This window comes from Globicephala melas, chromosome 17 (genome assembly GCF_963455315.2).
Source record: "Globicephala melas chromosome 17, mGloMel1.2, whole genome shotgun sequence".
In the NCBI taxonomy this organism is placed as follows: domain Eukaryota; kingdom Metazoa; phylum Chordata; class Mammalia; order Artiodactyla; family Delphinidae; genus Globicephala; species Globicephala melas.
This window is the reverse complement of record NC_083330.1, coordinates 11,793,088-11,815,915: the sequence shown is the minus strand read 5'-3', so window position 1 is coordinate 11,815,915 and position 22,828 is coordinate 11,793,088. Positions and strand designations below refer to the sequence as shown.

At 40.3% G+C, this 22,828-nt stretch overlaps 1 long non-coding RNA gene across 1 annotated transcript in view; it reads left to right on the top strand.

The window, feature by feature from the left end:
* Nucleotides 1-9,381, top strand: part of LOC115854970 (uncharacterized) — a 93,883-nt gene extending 84,502 nt beyond the window's left edge. The window contains exons 2-3 of the long non-coding RNA XR_009559652.1: nucleotides 5,888-6,132; nucleotides 9,145-9,381. This is a non-coding gene — a long non-coding RNA (uncharacterized lncRNA). The remainder of the gene's footprint in view (nucleotides 1-5,887; nucleotides 6,133-9,144) is intronic.
* The last annotated feature ends 13,447 nt before the right edge of the window (nucleotides 9,382-22,828 follow it).

Sequence of the window (22,828 nt, the reverse complement as noted above, 5' to 3'; positions counted from 1 at the left end):
GGGGAATGGATGCTGGCCATCAAAACAGCAAATACACTTTTCAATATTGCATAAACTTGTATTGTTCCTGAAAGTACTTAAAGTGGCTATCTTTCTATTAGACTCTGAGTTCCTTAAGGGCAAATACTACCTGATATTAATCTTTGAATACTTAGCTCCAAGTGAAGTTCCCGGCTCAGTAAGTGTTTGTTAAGTGAGTGGTTCTTGCCGTCAGTTTTAAAGATATGGGTTCATTCTAAAGTCTGTTCTGAATAGCATTCATCCTTTCTAAAGTGCTTCTACTTTATTCTCTCAGGCCCCCAGAGCTTTTGCATAATGGCTTTTGAAACTATCATCCCCAGAAAACATCTTTGAGAAACTCTGAATTAGCTCCTTTCCATTTGTCCTCCTGAGAAAGCGATGCTAGAATTTAAGGGTCAGTGATGGGAGGGAGGCAGACCAGGTAACTGGGATCCAAAGCCACTAATGCCATGGACAGGTGGCCTCTGTCCCTGACAGAATTCCGCTTCGTGGTAAGGAGGAAAGCAGAAATTCCTGGACTCAGAGTGAGAGGAGCTCAACTCCTATTGAAGTGATTGGGTTGACAGAAGCCACTATGGAGGTAGAAAATATTGCTTTCATTCTGCCCTATCTGCTGAACTTTCTCTAAGGATCTCTTTTAACTTATATTTAAGAACTGAGGGGAGAAGAATAGCTGACAGTCAAGGAGTTTACATTTAAGTGCTAGTTTATAAGCAATTTTTCTAAGTCTTAGGTCATTTCAAATTTGCCATTTAATGGGTATCATAGCATCTCCCTGGAGAGAGGAGTGTGTTCCGTCAAACTCACTACTCCGTTAGGAGCAGATTTGGATTTGGTTTTATGAACAGTAATGAGTTTTTCATAAGGTACACTTTGCTTCCACACAGGATGGTATGATTCATAAAATAAAGCTCTTATGCCTTAATTATCCTTTCCAGGAATAAACCCTATTTCCTGAAGGTGTAAGTCCTATTGTAAACAAGCTAGGTTCTCCTACATTTGACTGTTATCTTGTGTAGCCATATTAAATGCCACAAAATGCTTTAGAATGGGAGAATAAAGCAAAGAAAGAGAAGGAGGAGGAGAGAAGAGATGGCAGAGTAGCACCTGGTGGGACCCCTCAAAGAGAATGTCTCTGGCACCCAGATATCCACTGGGGCTCTGGGGCGGAAGGCAGAGCAGGTGGCTGAACGTTTTTTATTGAACTGACCATCCCTGCAGCAGTCTGTTCTGAGCAATCAAAGACTTCTCTCCAGTGCCGAAGGATGAAGGGCCTACCTCAGAGCTGCTGTCTCCTTCCCTCCTCACCTCCCTCTTGGTCAAAACTTATTTGGACAACTGGATAACTTAATTAACTCAGTAGAAATAACGAGCGCAGCAGTGGCCTGCTTGACGCCCCGTACTTCCTTTTTTCCCTCGTAGTAGCAGCATTTTTATTTTCCTTTGGAGTAGGGAGACAGGTGACCAAGAATCCTGCTTACCTACATTTCTCCCATCTGAGACCTCACAGCGGGCTTACAGGAAAGAGTCCAAACTCTTTGGCATGGGATACAACCAGGCAGTATAATCAAAGTGGTGTTTTGGGACTAATACGTTGGCATCAGAAAGTAAAGGCAAGGAGTAAACTAGCAGCCAATTAGAACAGCTTGGCAGGATATGGGCCAGCCTCACCCAGGAAGACATTGTGCCAGGACAATTATTTAGAGAGAATTTGGCCAAAGAATATAGTACACCGAGAGCCTATTAGGGGCCAAGCCTTGTACTAAGTGCTTTACATACGTTATCTCATTTGTGACAAAAGTAATTCCCTAAGAGCACCCGTGCTTTTCTGCTGTGGCACTTTTCACAGCCAGTAACTATATACTTATTTGTGTAGTTAGTTGTCTTGACATCTGGGTCCACCCTGTAAGTTTCCAGCTATGTGCCTGGTGCGTAGTAGATGCTTGAAAATTTTGTTGAATGAATAAATGACTGTGTCTTAGTTACAACTTGTGGAACATAGATTCGTGAGAAGAAACCTCATGGAATTCTAGGAAAACCTGAAAAACTAGTATTCAGGAAGGGGGTGCTAAGCAGGGCAGTTCTGGGAACCTCTACAGCTCAACCTTCACTTGAGAATTCGCCATTAATATTACAGCTGCCAATGCTTCTGCACTATGGCTCTCAGTTTAAATTCTTGAGGGGTAGATTCTGATTGGCCCAGCTTCAGTCAGGTGTCCACAAATGATCCAATCAGCTATGACCAAAAGGGCAGAGTCACATAGTAGGAACTGTCTGCAGGATGTGCCTTACAGAGATGTGTGTTGGATGTTTCCTTTAGGTATGAGTTATAGTACTGTTGGCTATGAGTTCAATATTAATGAATCAACAGTATACGTTAAATAAGGTGTCTTTGAATAGAAATACACATAAAACCAGGTTATGTGTTGATTGGTTGACAAAAATATTGTGACTAGAGACTAGCAGGGAACTAACCCTTTATTTTTCCTAGGAGCAATGGTTCAATATTTGCTAATTCAATATAACTACTGAAACAAATGAGAATCAACTGTCGTTGGAAATTTATACTTCTGTCAGCAATGTATGAGTTTCCAATGAGCCACATTCTTGAAAATATATATTAATTTTTAAATGTTTTTTAAACAAATTAAAAAATTTTGCCCATCTGGTAGTAATAATATATATATGGTGATATGATAATAATATATATGGTGATGATTTTTCCCAATCTGTGACTTGCCTATTCATTTTTTCTAAATTGAAGTATAGTTGATCTACAATGTTGTGTTAGTTTCAGGTGTACAGCAAAGTGATTCAGAAATATCTTTTTCAGATTATTTTCCCTTAGAGGTTATTACAAAATATTGAGTATAGTTCCCTGTGCTATACAGTAGTGTGTGTATATTAATCCCAAACTCCTAATGCCTATTCATTTTTTAAATTTTTATTTATTTATTTATTTTTTTGCGGTACGCGGGCCTCTCATTGTTGCGGCCTCTCCCGTTGCGGAGCACGGGCTCCGGATGCGCAGGCTCAGCGGCCATGGCTCACGGGCCCATCTGCTCCGTACAGCACGTGGGATCTTCCCTGACCGGGGCACGAACCCGCGTCCTCTGCAGCGGCAGGCGGACTCTCAACCACTGTGCCACCAGGGAAGCCCTGCCTATTCACTTTTATTAACTACATGTATGATTCTCTTCCTCCTCCCCCTCCCCCTCCTTCTCCTCCCATTCTTCCTCCTTCTTCTTCTGCTTTTTCTTCAAGAAGGTCTAGGATCTCCTAAGTCCTTCACATTTTCATATATGTTTTAGAATAAACTTCTCAATTTTCACTAAAAATTCTTATGGGATCATAATTGTCATTGTGTTGAATCTATAGTTCAATGTGGAGAAAATTATCATCGTAACAATTTTGATACCTCATTTTTAAACAACAAAAGAACCCTGTGGAGTTTGGTGTGCATAACAACAATAAAAAGTAAACATTTCAGTCACTGTGATGTTTTTCCATTGAAAACTAGCTCACATCTACTCTCTTCCTCGTGTAGGAAATGTTCCCATCTTAAATGTACAAACAATATAGAGCCTCTCTTTACCCTCCTATTTGTTCTGAAAAGAATTTCCTTTTTCTTCACTGACTACATTGTTTGCCCATTAGAAAACCAAAAGAGAAAAAGCCAAACAGGAAAATAATTAAAAGAACAATTACTGCATGTTTTTGTATGAATATTATAGGTTAAGACTGAGAAAGTAATTTTTCTCTTAAATAGGTATTTTAGATTTGTTACTGCAAAAGACACCCCAAATCTTACTCATTCAGTAATATCAATTTCCTGCAACATTCCCTGGCATTCTGAAGGAATTTCTAAATAAGCATTATTGTTTTCTTTTACAAACATACGTCTAATGATAGCAATTATTCTCTTATGAGGCTGCTATAAAACAGGAACTAGAGGGTATAGAAATTAGGGGCTGCACATGAGTCACTTCCTATAAGTTTCTATACTCCTTCAAAATAAAGATTCTCATAAGTCATAAATTCACTTTAAAGACAATAAATTCAGGTTACCTGTTAGAATTATACTGATCTATAGCCTTAGAGGGTTTTTTTTGTTTTTGTTTTTTTTAAATCTGAACTGGTCAGGGGCCAGGCACAGATCTCTGTCAGGTTGATAGTGAACATTACATTTTGGGGTTCATCCGTCTCCATGTGTTTGAACATTTAATTCAAAGATGACGCTTCAGACTCATCAGTAGCACCTGTGCTTTAAGTTACTTTTATGACTAATCAACCAGAGGGTAATTGAAATCCTGCTATGTTAGGTGCCAGGGGGCAGGAAAAGATGTACAGGATATGGTCTCTGCTGTTATAATCTTACAGCATACTTGGGCAGACAGGACCCAGTTGCCTGCAACATCCCGTAGAATATCAAAATGCACTCACAGTACAGACCCTTAGAGGAGAATTTACATTTGAAAACATGACAATCATAATACACACACAGTAAGTGCACAATAAGTTAGAAAAGGGAGATTCTCATTCTTTGCTTGGAGATTGCATTATCCTGTTTATTTTCAGCCCTTATCTGAAAGTATGTGTTTATGCATTTATTTGGTCTCTTACTTACATGTTTGTCTGTCTCCTCACAAGAATGTTAAGTTTCGTGAAGAGCTCAGGTTCAGTATCAGGAGAACAACTTGTAAATGATAGTTACACGCTGCAGGATACGTGATATATGAAAGGGATGCTCTGTGTGCTACTGGGTCACAGGGGAGCCAGGGGCCAGCTTCAGAGTTCAGAGAGAACTTCGCAGAAGAGGTGACATTTGCCCTGTGTGAGAAAACCCAAGGGTCCATTTACAAAAGTGGACTGATGGGTCAGAAGGGGTGCGTATTTAACATTTTGTTAGATATCACTAAATTGCCACCTTTACTTGTGAAGAATGAGCGGGCGTTTATCTGGCACGTAAAGGTGTAACGAAGGGATGATATTCCTGGCACAGGGAACAGCATGTGCAAGTGATCATGCAGTTTTGTGGGATGCGTGGTGGGGAGTAAGCCAGACTGTAAAAGAATTTAGGGCCAGGTTAAGAATTAGGTGAGCTGAGGGCATCAGGGCAGATCTCTCGGTGGAAGTAATCCACAGCAGTCTTTAAAATCTCAATAGGATGCAAGGCAGAGATGAGTAGGGACATGAATCCATTTCTGTGAATGGTATCTGCCCTCCCTGCCCCCCTCTCTCCCTCCCTTCTTCCCTCATGTCCTGCCTGCCTGCCTTGCCTTCCTGCCTTCACACATTGACTGAGCACCAGTTCCATGCCAGGCGCTGTTCTGGGCACTGAAGAGAACAAGGTGAAGTCCTGCTCTCGTGATGCTTGCCTTCTAGTGGGGGAGACACACTGTCAACAAGAGAATGAAGGGAAGAAGGAAGGAAGGAAATTCAGGGGGTATGAGAACTGTGAGGGAAATAATTAAGTGAAGGAGAGTGCAGGGTGAGAGGGAGGTGGCCCCTGGCGACCTGGGAAGCAGATGCTGCACACCCACTTCCTGCCTAAGTCCTGCCCCTGCCCTGTTTGTTGCAGGTGTCACTGCCCACCCAGGGTGCTGGGATTTCTCTCCTCTCTGAACTCAACTTCTGGTTTCGTGGTACCTATCTCTTGCAACTTCTATTTTCACTCTTCCATCTCCCCTGTTTGATTGTAAGCTCCTTGAGGGCAGGGCTGAGTTTTTTCATGTTCGGATCCTACACTAGAGCACAGTGCCTAGAAGCACGTAACCCTGATTTAAAAAACAAAAAACAGAAAACTCCACTGTTGAAAAGTTAGGAAGTTTACATTTTCTGTTTTTTCTTTTCTCTTGTTTCTCAGGTTGTTTGCATGAAGCATGGTCACCGCTGCTGAGGAATCCTTTGGCTTGGGCTGAGTTGGTCCCTCCTGCATCTTCAGTCCTTGCGGTGACATCCACGTTGTTCCACTCGTGATAAATGAAGGGCCTCTCGGGCTGTGCTCCTCGCCTCATAATGAGAATTACCAGCAGGCCTGGATGGATCCAAAGTAATGTGAGCCTGCTGTCCTGCAAATGTCTGTAATAATAAATGACAAGGAAGGCAGAGGTGTGATACATTCATTTCCTTATTATGAAATGTCCCTGTAGATTTTCAGTGCCCAAATTTAAACAAGAAAAGAAAGCAAGCTATCCTTTGGGGCCTTTGGTTGCATATCATGAAAGAGTGTCAGTTTGGAGTGAGACAATGACTTCTTTGGGATCAGAGGGCTTTCTAGAGATTACAGAGGTACCTCGTTTGGAGGTTTAATTGCAGACAGTTTCAATAAGGGTGATGCTAGGTTAAGCACGACCAGTTGATTTAAATGGGAAATGGATTATGATTAGAAATATGAGTTAGAGCCACCCTGAAAACCTTCAGAAAATTACAACTGTAGGTCTTCATAGGAGAAGTTACCTTTTTCCAACTTGACAGTAAAGGCTCTGTAGTATCAGATTCTAGAAACAAGGAATGTCGGAACCGGAAAGAGCACTAGTGATCCTGCCTCTTCCTCCTGTAGATGTGAAAGTCAGATCCAGAGCCATAGAAGGATTTACTGAAGACCCAAGGCCAGGCAGTCGTTGAGGCATGCTTATAGATTAGGTCCTTTGACTTGTTTGCGTTTCCCTCTGTTCTTGATCTGTGATGATGAAAGAGCTTGGTGAACTGTAAAGTCTTATGTGATCTACTGGCATCCCATCATCTCCGTGTGCTGCCTCCCATCCTAATTTGAACTTCCTGGGCCTTAGCTTACTTGGTGACATTAGTTGATGTCCAAGTTCTCTTCTTTTCTAAAATTCCATTCCTTCATGGCTCTATTTTTAGAAAATAGAGGTAGTGGTTGAAAGAACCTTGGAATTCATCAAGAAACTCTTAAGTTTTGCCTCCACTGACCCTCCTCCTTCAGTCTCATCTCTTGCCGCATTGTGCCCATCCCATCCCCTGACCTACCAGTGCAGCTCCCCAAATGCCCCAGGATCAGAGCATCTGTGCGTGATGTGCCCCCTGCCGTCTTTGCCCTGCTAAGTCCTATTTGTTCTTTAAGGCTCTGTTCGAGCATCAACTTCTCAGGAAGGCTTTCTTGTGTCCTCTTATAGGCTTCCCCAGCACCCAATGCCTCTTGCTACCATGGTTTATCACACTGTATGGTAACTATCTACCTAGATCTCACTCTATCTTTCCAGGCTGTGAACTCCTCAGCTCTGAATACCAGTGCCTGCACTGTGCCTGGAACGTAGGAGAGGCTCAGTAAATGTTTGTTTAATGCTGAGCGGTTTTCTCCAAGAGATGACTGGCAGTTCCATACTGATGGCTGTGTCTTGTCTTTTAATACTTTGACATCTGGGCATTGGCTGGTGTGCACCGCCAATTGGTGGCTTAGATGGAATAATGAAGGTGTTAAGATTCATCCCTTGGTGCCACTTTGCTGATGGAAGGAGCTCAAGGTGAATGACTTCTGAGCCTTCATCACAGGACAGCATGAAGCTAGTTGCTTGCCATCTAGCCAAACCCTATTTCAAGGTGGGAGCTCTGGAAAGAGATGTTGCAGACCCCAAAGAAGGTATAGCCTCTTCTGGGTTTACAAGACCTAGTGTACATCGGCAGCCTCTTTAGAGTTCTGGAGAGATGGGTGTAAGCCTTCTGCAGCTGGAGGATGGGAAGAGGTCAGCCGTTCTCTAAAATCCTCAGAGGTTTTCCTTTCTGAGTTTGCTGAGTGGTTTCTAATGTGTGTTAACTCAGGCTGCTGCTAATTGCTGCTGATTGCTGATGAATTGCTGGCAATAGCAAGCGACTGTCCTGGCAGCAGCAAAGGCTTGTCCCAAGATAACAGGAGTAGGGATAGAATGGTGTAGGTGGTGCTGAGCTGCCTACACCCAGAAGCCCAGAATGCCCAGGCAGCCCAACAAGCCACTTAGCAAGGGGAGCCAGGAGCAAAAGCTCTCTTGGGAGCCCAAGGCTACCAAAAGTGTGGAGACAGAGGGCATGATTCAGCAGGAGCTGGGACTCTGCTGTGTTAATGTTTATATTGAATGATGAATGGAAGTTGGCCACCAAGCTTAAGGAAAGTTGCTTCTCAACACCTCAGTGTGTCAGGATCCTTGAAGGAATCCAGGATAAAATAAGAGACGTAATGCCAAATGGAAACAAGGGAACTGAAGATTTTGATAACGTGATCAGAATTAGTGGAGGGTGTGTGCATGATATGTAACAGGAAAGTAGTTCCGGACTACTGAGATTACCTAATCGTTGCTGGCCTTCTTCTCTCTCCAGCAGAGTTATAAGGGAGGCTTTGCCCTGTACCCCTGCTTTTCCTTCTCCCAGGCCTGGGGTGGGGATGTGGGAAGAGGCACATTCATTTCTTGAGCTCACTCACTGTGTTGTAGTAGGCTTTAGGGATATAGCATGAAACTAGATGGAGTTTAAAGTGTTTTGGTCCTTCCTGATTTTTCTTTATTCCTCTGAAAATTTAATCCAGCTATTGACGCTGCCTGGATGCTATTTCTTCTTCTTTGGTTGGGGTGGTATGGCTGTGTGTGTGTGTGTGTGTGTGTGTGTGTCCCTGAGGCAGGTACTGATGTTACAGCAGGGAGGCCAGGGCCAGGATCCTTTCTTGGTAACTTAGGGGTCAACAGCAGATATGAAGGGAAGGAAGGCTTGGCTCGGGGGCCTTTAGATCAAAGGGGCCTCTGAGACTTGGTTGGGCTGGCTCCTCTTTGTTGGAGGGAAGTCTGCACAGCAAGCATACTCCATCAGTGATTGCGTCAGTTGGGACTGTGGCAGGAAACACACGGTACACTGAAATGGTCACTTGGAGAGAGATTTTTTTGTTGTTGTTTTGTTTCGGGTTTTTTTTTTTGCGGTATGTGGGCCTCTCGCTGCTGTGGCCTCTCCCGTTGCGGAGCACAGGCTCCGGACGCACAGGCTCAGCGGCCATGGCTCACGGGCCCAGCCGCTCCCTGGCATGTGGGATCTTCCCGGACCAGGGCACGAACCCGTGTCCCCTGCATCGGTAGGCGGACTCTCAACCACTGCGCCACCAGGGAAGCCCCTGGAGAAAGTTTAATGAATGGATTTTTTCAGAGACATGGACGGGGCCAAGGAAATCAGCAAAGGATGAAGCACCCAGAGAGTAGCAACAGTGGAGAGTGCCTTCTGATGATAATTGGCAATCCCATGGAGCTGCCACTTGGAAACTATATGTACCAGCTGAGGACTGAACATCTGACCATTGTGGTGCATCATTCCCTTATCACTGGAACATCTACAGGTATTATTAAACCCATTTTACAGATGAGGCATGTTAAGGAATGTACCCAATGCCACACCTCCAGTAAGTGAGGAAACAGATTTGAGTACAGATCTGTCTGAATCTAAATGTCATGTCTTTTCTGGCTGCAAGCATTACATCTCTCATTCAAGGCAGTAAGAGGTGAAGGCAGGGGTGGCGTCATCCTTACCTGTCCCTTTTATTATGAAAGCAAAAACTGCTGTGTCATCCCCAGAAGACTCCCACTTATTTCTTCCTGGCCAGAATTGTGTTATATGACCCCACCCCTCCAGTTGCAAAGCAGGCTGGGAAGGCAAGTATTTGGCTTTTCCATCCTGTATAGTGGAAAGTGATGAGGGAGCAGGAGTTGAGAATGATTCTTAGGTCCACCAACTAATGACTGACTTCTTTCTAGAGTTTTTGTGACACAGTCTTTCTTTAGATAATTTGACACATTCCATCTGGTTTTGATCAATGAATGCAAGATTCTTCACTTTTTGGTTATTTAAGGTGACAGCACATTTCTGATCTATTATGTATTGGTTTCTCCTGTCTCTGGGTTTCTGGGAGGCACTTCACACGAAAGCCGGTGGGTGCTAACAATAGTGCCTATGGTACCAGGATTAGAGATCAGTGGAAAGCCCTAAACACACTCCCTGGCGCATAGCAGATATTTGGCAAATGGTCGCTATGATCATTATTCATCATTTCTGCCTTTGCACGATAGGGGAAGGTCTTAGAGGGAGGTGGCTGGCTATGCAGATGGTATTGACAAATAGAATTTGGATGTGCGAGCTGTGGTTTAAGACACCAGGATGATGCATTCCTGGCTAAGTGTGAAGAATGGACGGAGGGGCAGATTGCATTTGTTCAGAGGGTAGCTAACAGATGTAGAGCTTTACACTGAGCAGGGCCAGAGAAGAGAGAAAACCGTAGCCAGATAAATCGCTGAAATTGGTTCTACAGAGAATAGGAATTGTGAGTTAAAAGTGGGAAATTGTGATTTTGAGACAGTTGGGGAAGTGAACTGGAGATTGTAGTACTCTAGGCGTTGGGCTGACCTCGTTGTGTTGCAATCATGTCACGTTTACATTTGCTTTGCCTTGTCAACATAATCTGGAATAAGATAAGCACCATCCTAACCTTCCCAAAGGGGATGGAAGTAATTCCAGACCTAGAGATGGCATTCAGTCTAGATGATGGCTTAGATGAAAAAGAGGTGTTCCCAGGCACCTGCCTGAGGAGTCTATGGAAAATTATAACAGTATCACTTACATCGCATTTATCGTGTGCCAGGCACTGCTCTAATTACTTTGCTTAGATGGTTTCATTTAATCTTCACCATAGCTGTGTGCAGTAGATACTTTTATCATCCCTGTTTTACATCTGAGGAAACTGAAAAACAGGGAGAGAAGTGACTTGACTAAACTCACGTGGCTCGTAGTGGTTTAAACCCAGCCAGCCTGCTCTGGAGGCCAGGCTGAGTCCGCATGTCAATATAGGTCAATTAGGTTGGCTTAAATGAATTTCCTTCTAAATGGAAGGAAATTTAACTTTCCTTAAATGAATTGCCTACAAAACTGGCAATCAGAGCAAAGTGGTGTAATGTGCACTTGCTTTTGAAATAAGTCAATTCTATTATAGAAGATGAAGAAATTTGTAAAATATAGGTGAAACATTTTAAGGTGTGTTAGATATAGGCAAGCAGTTAGTAAGTAGGACATATGTGTTAAACATAGATGGGAAGGCGTAAAGTGACCAAAAGATATCTGATATTCATGAGGTCCTGGGTATTAAATATTCAGTCATATAAATGTATATGGGATATATGAGATACTAAATATAAAAAAAGGCATAAAGTATTCAGGTTACTAAATGAGCACATAATATTAATGAGGTCCTAATTCACATAGCCATTCTAGCCCCATGTATCCTCTGCCCAAGAAACACACATAAACCCAGGGCTGGTCATCAGCTAACTGGTGAGCTATAGCTGTGGTCAGAGGTACTTGTCCCTTTGTTTCTCCAATGGAGCCAATGTGTGATGGGCCCAGGGCAACTTCCATCCTTGGGCCCCCTTGCTCAAATCTCAATTTTGATCTTTGTAACTATGGCATCAGTAGGAAAGACATGTGTGTGTGTGTGTGTGTGTGTGAGAGAGAGAGAGAGAGAGAGAGAGAAGACAAATGAACACTGCTAACCCAGGATTCAAGCAGTGAGGTCCTTCCACCCTGGCTGCACCCTATCTTAAGTGTGTTAACTCATCCTGGTCTCTTTTCCCTTCTTTCTCACTATGTGTTACAAATGGATTTTCAACAAACCATCCTATGACCTCCTGGTAGTATTTTCGGCATTCTGGTAACCTGCAATGGCATCAGGATAATGCCCCACAGGACAGTGGTACACCCAGGCTGTTGGGACCTCAGCAAGACCCCTGATAATGGTACATGAGATCCTTGTGGGCAAATATAAGCTGGGAGGTACGACAAACAGAAGGACTCCTGCCTGCTGGTGGGGGCAACATTCTGGCACCAGGGCCCTAGGAAGAGGTTCCTGGTGATGCTGCATCTCTCTGGTCTGTTCTGGTGATTAGATGAAGACATACAAGTTAATTTAATCAAATTTAAAGAGGTGACAAATATTTGAAGGTCTTCATGTTGGAGAAGGGTTTCATCTGTTCTGATTTTCTGAGTTGAGCTGTGGGCTATCAGTTCCACTTGGGGCCAGATGCTGGGATGTGATGGGGAGGGAGAGTGTGGGGACTGGCCGTAGAATGTAACGAGGGGCCCTTGAGTCCACAGAGCACCGAGTGAGGTGATGTGGGGAAGGATGAGAACAGAGCTCAGCCCCAAGAGTTGTGCGTGGAAGGAGGGAAGTAAGAAAACTGGTCGTAGGTGAGGCGTACCACAGAGCAAAAGGTAAACAAAACCCAGGTGCCCCAGTAGAGGGGATCAGTGGTTTTCCTGGGGAATGTGAAGGAAGCTGCTAACCCCCAGCATCCTGGGAACCAAATCCGTCTAGTATCTAGGATCTGCTATGCCCATGTTAAGCCTGGCTCACTACATAACCATTGATAAGTATAGGAATTGTGGATACTTCAGGCTTGTTCCAGCAATCCTGCCCTCACACTCTTCCTAATTAGTTCCTATCTCGCTTCTTTCAAACTCTGAATCAGTGTGACATGAGCCTTTGAGGTGGGACTTTGGAACCCGGCTTTCTCTATAGAAGTAGTTTTCAAAAATTTTTGACCTTGATCCACAGTAAAAATGAAGTATGTATACGTGAACATGCACACATATATGAAGCCAAAATAAGAGTTCCATGAAATTTACCCTTACCACATTTGAGCAGCTCTAATGCGGTCCATTCCATTTCACTTAAAAAATGTTAGTCACAACACACTAAGTTGTTGTATATCCCACTAATGTATCATGACCCATAGTTGGAGAACATAGTGTTAGAAGGTTCAGGCTTGACTTTTGCTCTTTTGCTGTCAGGGCCTTGTGCTACCTTGGGAGCAACACTGCCCTTCCTGAGCCAATGGAACCCAATTCCGGACAACAACCAAATGCTTTAATTTCTTCCACAGAGATGGACCAGAAATGAATGGGCATTTACTGGGGAACCCAAAGACGTATTATGACCTAAATAATTTGCATATATTTCTTCATGTAATTCTCACAGTCATCCTATCCATTTGATATTTTCATTCTCCTTTCACAAACGAAGCAAATGAGATCAAAGAAGTTGCGTGATTCATCAGTGGTCACAAAGGTAATAAGTGGGATAATTGGCACTTGAACCAAAGACTGTTTGACTGCAGCTTCAGGACCAGGTACCTTTCTTCTGTATCAGTGAGATTACTGCCCCCAGCTCTCTCCTATATATAACAACTCTGGAGCTTGAATTCCCTTTCCATTGTCCCTTGTGAATCCCAAACCCTCTCTTTGCTATATGTGCTACTGGAATAACTTGAGAATAAAGATCTTATGTAGCAAGTTTTTTTGTCTTGTACATGTGTGTTTGGTGATTATCCTCAGCCTCATGAGTATCTTTATCCTTGTCTTATCCTCACAAGTATTTCTAAGCAATATTTTGACAGATGCAAGGGCTGGCGTGGTAGAAGCAGCTGTCTGTTATGTTGTCTCCAATGACATATGACAATCTTCCTCCTTAATTAGGAACAGGATGTATGCATGATTTAAATCCTCAAGCTATAACTCTCCAACAGGTGAAGTCTCAGTTGTTACTATTTGAAATATCCTCTAAAGCCTAAAATTAGTACAACAGAATGTGAATTGCAAAATGGCAGACACATCAGGTTCTGCCTGATATGATAAAAATAATAAAATTTCTTATTACCCTATAACTTGTTTATATATGAAATAAATGCGCCAATATATGGCACCTAGAGATGCCTAGAATAGAATTTTAAAGCTTCAGTGATCTTTGTTGAAGTTTGAGGTCAATGTCTTTGTGCTTGAAGGATATTTTCAAATGGGTTGGGGGTGGTAGTGCTAAAAGGGACATGAATCATGCATGAATAAATAGAAAAAGATCCTAGAATTATTTTGAGAGAATGGAAACTTGGTCACTTAAAAATATATTAATTATAAAATGAATACACATTTATTGTAGACAATTTTGAAACAAAAATGTATAAAGTAGAAAATAATATACTCTTAATACCCAGAGTAAAGTTAACTGTTAAAATTTTAGGTATATTTCACTCCAGTTTTTTTTTTAATACATCTCAAATAAATACAGATGTTCATATGTTTACAAAATTGGGATCAAGCTCATTATACTGAAACATAGTTTCATATCTCTGCTTTTCTTTAAAAAAATTAAATTAATAAAGAACTTTCCCATATGCCACTATATATTCTTTGGAAATACATATTTTTAAATCTATTTATTCCCTTCTTGGGCATTCTGGGTTTTTTTAGGGTATTAAAAGTATAGTCAAACATTGCTTTGTTTTTATATCCAAAATTGTGAAATCCCTACATACAGGAAAAGCAATACAAGAAGTCAGAAAACATTGAAAACATAAACGGTTCATGTAAAAGCAATTTTAACAACAATATTGCCTTCTTGCAGTGGTTTGGCTTATGAGGGCTAATTTTGTTTTGTTTTGTTTTTTGAGAGCATAGGTATTAGTTTATTCTACATATATTTGATTTTATACCACACACTTCCTCCAAACTCCTCCTTTCTGTCCTCTGATTGGAATGCTACCCATGTCCCTTTGTTGATTGATGTTAGCTTATGGTGCTGATCAATGAAATCACTGGTGTCAACTTCAGAAAGAACGCCTTTTATTAATTACATTCTTTGACTAATATATTTCTCTTTAAATGTCACGCTTCCATGGTAAGAGGTTTTCAGTAAGAACTAAAGTGTTTCAATAAGCTACAATTTTTAAAGAAGTTTATTTCATAAAGAAAGGAATTTGGAAGTAAAAAGCCCCTGTTTTTTCCTATATGACTATTCACCTCATAGCTCAACAAAGCAAAAGCGACCAGAGGTCATTCTGGCCTGGGTTTGGTCTCGGTTGGGCAGGGACACTCCTGCTCTGGACCCCAGGACCACCTGTGGTGGTTGCCCTTTAATTGTTCACTGTGACTGCAGCTTTTGGTCATTCTGTTTCCACACAGTGTTGCCCATAGAGATCTAATTTCCTCTCTGTGTTATGTTGACTATTAAACTAATTGTAGCAGTGAGTGATTTTCAAACTGTGTTCCACAAGGCAGGAAGGCAGAGATCTCCCAAGTTACCTGGGAGGTTGTTAAATATGCTGGTTCTGGACATTAATTCTGGATTAATTCTGGAGATTCTGACTCAGCAAGTCTGGGATGGGGTCCACATTTTGAGAACCACCCTCCTGGGAGGGGGCTGGATAGCGGTAGCTTTATCAACCCTTCCCTCTGTTCTACTACAATAGAAGTTTTTTTAAAAAGTCTGAAAACAGCTTTTCTAAAGAATGCTGTGCTTACTCCACCCTAGTATGAGCATCAGAAAAGCAATGACTTTCAGAAGCTTACAAGAGGTGACTCTGCAACACAGGGTGGTTACCAGCTGCTTCACTTCTGGGAAAACTGTAAGATGCTCTGTCCACTACTTCTGCCTTCCTTCTGTCCTTCCTTCTGCCCTGACTTCTCAGCAATTAAATCGGCATTCTCTGTGATGTACAGCATGATGCTGGTGGGTGTTTTCAGGAAAAATGAGAAATGGGGCATAAATAGTCACTTAGCTTTTACAAGAGCATAAAAATATAAAAGTAATGTGCTGCACAATTTTTGGTGTGGAGGGCTCATCCTACACTGACATATGAATATGCTGTTTCTTCTAAGTGGGTTGTTGAGAATAGGAGGGTAAGTTATTTAAAACAGTGTGTGCATTATGTGGTCAACAACTTTATGTTTTAAATAATTCAGTATAGACATGTAAGTGTATGTGTATGAATTGTTTGGAATTCATTCACATTTGGGCAGTCAGTTAACCTAGGCTGCATGCATGTTTCTAGGAGTAGTTTGTTGATATTTAACCAAACGACATACTTTGCAAACAGCCCCTCAACCCTTCCAGCCATCTTTATCTTGGATTAAAATAGGACTAGACGTTTGTTAAACGTTACTAATGGGTTCTCCTTGGTGAAATTAATAGTTTGCTATTTTGTACAATGGCTTTTAGAATTTTTTTGCTGAAATTATTGGTCTTTAATATATATGGATTGATCAAAGTATTTTAGAGAAACTCTCCCATTTTGCATGAAAGGGTATAAGAAGCTAGGAAGCCTGTCTCCCTCACGTGTGGGGTTGGTGCCTGAGACTTGAATACAATATGTTCTTGTGTTCCCACAATTTAGAAGATTCTGGTCATTTGAGGTTGACTGAGAGGTTAACTGAATTTGCCTCTAGAATTCATGATTTTCTTGAATATTATTTTAATGCAAAGTGTGTGGTTAGAGCATTTAAGAAGATGAGCCTGGGGGGGAAAAAAGAAGAAAAAAGGGAATGGCAGTCCAGTGGTTAAGAATCTGTGCTTCCACTGCAGGGGGCAAAGGTTCAATCCCTGACCAGGGAACTAAGATCCTGCATGCCCCGTGGTCTGGCCAAAAAAAAAGACAGAGCCTGGGACTTCATCTAGCTAAGAAAACAGGTTGCCTTTGTGCTATTTGCCAATAAGTGCTTGTATTAGTGGCAGAATTTAATCTGAGAACTGCTTTATCTATAACCTGCCACAAAGTTCAAGCATTTATTAATAATCTGATACAAATTTACTTTCATATAAGAACATTTATAATATCAAGATTACAACTGAAAATCTTTTGAATTATTAAAAGGAACCATTCCACATTACCAAAAAACTCTTCTTTGCCTTAAATTGAAACCCAATTTTGTGATGAAAGGAATCAGAGTAAATACAGGTTCAATTTAAATTTTGTGATAACTACTATGTATTTATCTGACAATAAATATATTTATCTGATAATAAATATATTTATCTGACAATATAATGGCTAGTTGACTATTTGTCTTCTCAAAACATCTGTGCTGGTAGTCTTTCTATTGTTTGTTTTTTTTCTTTCTATTGTTTTAAATATTCTTCATTAAATAGCTATGGAAGAAGCACTTTCACTTCTGGGAAGATGGAGTAGACGTACTTTTCCCCATTTCATGTGCTAAGTACAACCCCAAACCCTGGACAATATATATAAAACAAACATAAGAAGATTCTGAAAGATGAAAAGAAGAAAGCAGACCAGCTAGGAACCTCAGGACACAAGGAACAACATGATGGTAAATTTCCTGGGTTTTCTTTTTGTCTCATAAATCCCAGACTTGGAGCTTGATAAAACTGTAACCTGGAAACACTAAGTGCAGACAGAAAGAACCCAACACAAGCCTGCTCTCTCTAGCCAAAGGACCAGGAAAAGGGCAGCTTAGGAAGACAGAAAACGGTTAGACAATAACCGCTCCACTCCAGCCAGACACCACAGAAGAACCAAGGCCCACCTCCACCAACACCAGGAAAGGCGCCTACCCTCTCCACACTGGAACAAGGAAACCCCTCACCTGGACTGGTGTCAGAGGAGACCGCATGGAGTGTTAAGATTTTCACCCCTGTCCAGTGGTGATGAGACCACCTCCCTGGCCCCCATGGTGTCCGTAGAAGTACAAGTTATCTATATATAATGCAATACCCAGAGAAATCACTAAAAATACTGTACAAAGAGATACATTCAAAAATAACATAGATTTATTATAACCCATAGGAAGATAGGAAAAAGGAAGCAAATGAAAAACAGAGAGAACAAACAGAAAACAAAATATAAAATGGCAGGCTTAATTCTCAACATATTAATAATTGCATTAAATGTGAATGTTTTACATATATCAACTATAAAACTGTCACTGGCAGGGTTTATTTAAAAAACATAACTCAACTGTATGCGATCTATAAGGAACTCACTTCAAATATAACAATGTAGAAAGGTTAAAAGTAAAAAGATGAAAAAGATATATTATGCAACCATTAATCAAAATAAATCAGAAGTGGCTATGTTAATATCAAGTAAACTTTACAGCAAAGAAAATTAGTCAGAAAGGGACATTATTTAATGGCAAAAGGTCAGTATACCAAGAAGAGATAGTCGTCCTAAATGTGCATGCATCAAACAGTAGAGCTGCAAAATATGTGAAGCAAAAACGGATAGAACTGAAAGTAGAAATGGACAAATTCCTCATTATAGTTGGAGATTTCCATACTCCTCTAATAACACTGATAGAACAACTAAACAATCAGCAAGGATATAGAAGAACACAACAAGGTTATCAGCCAACAAACTTTAATTGACATTTATAGAAAGATTCACCCAACCACCGCAGAGTACATATTCTTTTCAAGTGCCCATGGAACATAAAAACAGGACATATCTTGGGCCACAAAACTTTAAGAGAATAGAAGTCATATGGTATGTACTTTCTGGCCACAGTGGAATTAATCTAGAAATCACTAACAGAAGGATCACAGCAAAATCTCCATGTACCTGGAAACTAAACAATACATTTCTAGGTAATCCATGGTTTTGATTATATTGAAGTAAAAAGAAATTGAACTGAATGAAAATGAATATACAGCATATCAAAATGTGTGGGACTCAGCTAAAGCACTACTGAAAAGAAAACTTATAGCATTAAAATACTTTTATTTAAAAAGAGGAAAAGTAATCTAAGTTCTTACTTCAAGAATCTAGAAAAAGAAGAGCAAAATAAGTGAAAAGCAAGCATAGGGAAGGAAATAATAAGAGAACAGAGATCAATGAAATTAAAAACAAAAGTAGAGGAAATCAGTGGAACAAAAAGTTGGTTTTTTCTAAAATTTTTAAATGTTTAAAAAATTTTATTTTATATTGGACTATCATCGATTACAATGTTGTGTTAGTTTCAGGTGTACAGCAAAGTGATTCAGTTATACATATACAAGTATCTATTCTTTTTCAAATTCTTCCCATTTAGGTTATTAAAGAATATTGATTCTTTGAAAAGACTGCACGCCTCAGTGAAGATCCCGTGTGCCACCACTAAGACCCGACACAGCCAAGAAAATTAAAATAAATAATAAATAAGTAATAAAAAAATAATAGTTTAAACCCTCCCAAAATAAATCTCCAGGCCCAGAAGTTTTCACTGGAGAATATTAACAAATGTTTAAAGAAGAACTAATGCCGATTCTACACAATCTCTTCAAAATAGAAGAAAAGGAAGCATTTCCAATTCATTTTATGAAACCAGTATTTCTTGATACTAAAAACCAGATAAAGACAGTACAAAAAAACAAAAAGAAAACTATAGACCAATATCCACATGAATATAGACACAAAAGTTTTTGCAAAATATTGGCAAATAGAATTTGGCATTCTATAAAAAGAATTATACACCACGACCAAATGGGGTTTTCTCCAGAGATGCAAGACTGGTTCAACATTTGAAAATCATATAATGTAATTCACTGTATTAACAGGCTAAAGAAGAAAAATCATATGATAATAGATGCAATCACATATCAATAGATGCAAAAATTTTTTGAAAATTTTAACATTTTTGATTTTAAAAAAACCTCTCAGAAAAACAGGACTAGTGGGGAATTTCCTCAACTTGATAAAGTGAATCTATAAAAATCCTAAACCTAACATCAAACTTAATGGTGAAAGACTGTACACTTTCCCCCTAAAGCTGGGAACAAGGCAAGTATATCAGCTCTCACCACTCTTATTTAGTATAGTTTTGTAAATTCTAGTCAGTGTAACAAAGCAAGAAAAGGAAATAAAAGGCATACAGATTGGAAACGAAGAAATTTATCTGTCCTTATATGCAGATGACATAATTGTCTCTGTAAAAAATCCCAAGGAATCAACAAAAAGGAATCCCTCCCAAAAACAAATGAACAAATCTCAACTCCTAGAACATAAAATTGAATTATTTTTCTGTATATGAGTAATGAACATGTGGACACTGAAATTAAAAGTACAATACCATTTACAATTGCTCAAATAAAAAATAGGTAGAAATCTAACAAAACATAAATAAGACTTGTATTCCACAGACTACAAAATACTGAATAAAAAAGTCAGAGATCTAAATAAAGATACATATCATGTTCATGGTTTGGAAGACTCAGCATAGTAAAGATGTCAGTTCTCTCTGAATGAAATGTTTAATGCCATTCCTATTAAAATTCTAGTAAAATTTTTATAGATATAGATAGATACGATTATCCTAAAATTTATATGGAAAGGCAAGGGAACTATTTTGAAAGAGAGGAATAAAGTGGGAGGAATCATTACCCAGTATCAAGACTAATTATAAAACAATAGTAATCAAGATTGTTTGGTATTCATGGAGAGTTAGACACATAGATCAATGGAATAGAATAGAGAACTCAATAATACAAATACTTGCAACTGATTTTGACCCAAGTACAAAAGCAATTCAATACAGGAAGGATAGGCTTTATAAAAAATGGTCCTGGAGCAATTGGACATCCAGAAACAACAAAATAAATCTTGCCTAAACCTCATAACTTATACAAAATTTAACTCAAAATTGATCATGGACTTAAATGTAAAATGCAAAATTATAAACCTCTTAGGAAAAGCACAGGAGAAAACTCAATTTGGGATCTAGGGCTAGGCAAAGAGTTCTTAAGGGGGACACCAAAGGCACAATTCATAAAAGGAAACTTGATAAATCAGACTGGATAAAAATTTTAAACTTTTGCTTTGTGGAAGACCTTGTTAAGAGGATAAAAGAAAAGCTGCAGATTAGGAGAACATACTTGCAAACCACAGATCTGACAAAGAACTAGTACCTAGAATATATTAAGACTCTCAAAACTCAACAGTAAAAGAGCAAATAATCCAATTATTTAGTCAAAAGACATAAGGAGACATTTTAAAACCAAAGAGGATGTACATATGCAAATGAACACATAAAAAGATGTTCAACATCATTACCCATTAGGGAAATACAAATTAAAGTAGAATGAGATATAACACACCTTTAAGAATGGCTGAAAAAATACATATGATAATACCAAATGCTGATGAGGATGCAAAGAAACTGGATCACTGATACATTGCTGATAAGAATGTAAAACGGCACAGCCTCCCTGGAAAACAGTTTGGCCATTTCTGTCTATGCAATTATTGTTATGTTTTTATAACATCAATAGCTAGTGCCTATAAGAGCTTCCAGAGCTGACTCATCCTTCTTTTGATTGACTTATTCTTTTTAAAAATAGCAGTTGGGTTTCCCTGATGGCGCAGTGGTTGAGAGTCCGCCTGCCGGTGCAGGGGACACGGGTTCGTGCTCCAGTCTGGGAAGATCCCACATGCCACAGAATGGCTGGGCCCGTGAGCCATGGCTGCTGAGCCTGTGCGTCCGGAGCCTGTGCTCCGCAACGGGAGAGGCCACAGGAGTGAGAGGCCCGCGAACCGCAAGAAAAAAAGCAGTTACTTTCAATGAAGCTATGGTCAAATCCACAAGCCTGGGAGCCATCTTGTCTCTGACGCATTTGGGTATCTTTTACTCTTGTGCATTGATTTTAAGCCATGCTATTGCCCATAATTTCTAAGTTCTTGGATGAACATCATTACAACTTTGAAATTTTGACAACTTTAAAAAATAGCTGTCACTGTTACTGTTTTTCTCCAGGACATTGACTTTGAACCCATTTAGGACTCCTGTTGAGGTTTCCCATGACTTTCCCTGAGTAATATTGGGAAAAAGCCAAAGTTGATTCTCAGTTTCTCACCTCTGCATCCTGTGCTCCAGCTGTGAAGCCACAGGGAATGCATTGTTGGGCAAGAATGCACCTGTAACGTGAAGTATTTCTGGAAACCCCACTGTGTTCTCAGCCTCACACCCAGTGAAGAGAACTTGCTCCATGTGATTAGACAAGTGGAGTGTGGCACAGAGAACTAAAGTTCCTCTGTGGTGTATTAGAGTGTCTGGGTCCAGAGGGTCCTTCAGGTTTTGCCTGGTCGGCAGACTCCAAATCCAGTAGTGGTTCCAGGGGTTTCTTTGTCCATTGAAGTGACTACGGAGTGACTTCCTCATGGAACCCACAGTGTCACCTTCATGAGGCAGCCTTCCTTGGGATTTAACCAGATGTTGATCAAAACCAAGCCTATAGCATCCAAAGCCCAAAATGAGGCTGCCCTGCCCATTAACAGTGCATTTCTAGCAGGAGAATAGTGGTTTGGAGGCAAGGGAAGGTATTTACTATGTGCTGGCTGCCTGACTGCTTTTCAGCCGTGGCGGTCTGGGCTCTTGCTAATTTGTCTGACTGTCCTCATGTCTTAAGCTAAAGGAGTAAGAAGTACCATGTGCTGGGTTGGAAAGGTCAGCCTTGCCAGAAAGAGCTTCTATCCTTGTTAACATCTTGGTTTCCTTAATCTCTGCTGTTTCTCTGCAATTTTTGTTCACTGGATCTTTGGTTCAGTAATTCTTTTGTTTACTGACATTTGGAAGGTAGAAACAGAAGAAAAGATTTTAAACGTTGAATTCCCACTGTTTGGGGTCTAGCACATGATTTTCTTCCCCCTTCAGATTGGAAGTATTTGGATAAGACTAAATTTTAATTGTTTCTTTAGTAGATTATCCTTGATATTTTATTTTATCATTATTCAAATCCGCTCTAAGTTTGTATGTATCAAGATTGTTTCGTATTACAGGATTCTTCAGGCACAAGTGAAGCTTATGTAGCCAATTGTATTCCGCGTTCACAATGCACACATAGACAGTCCATCATTTTTGATGATAAAAGCTCCTTAGGATGTGGAGTGGCATAGCTGTTCATAACAGAAAGTTTCAATTGGTGGAAAATTAACTTCATTTTTGAGGCAATAAAACATCAATGACAAAAGCACTAGCAATGCCACAATCCCTTGTAGGATTTTATATTTGAACAGTAATGAAAAGAAAAACA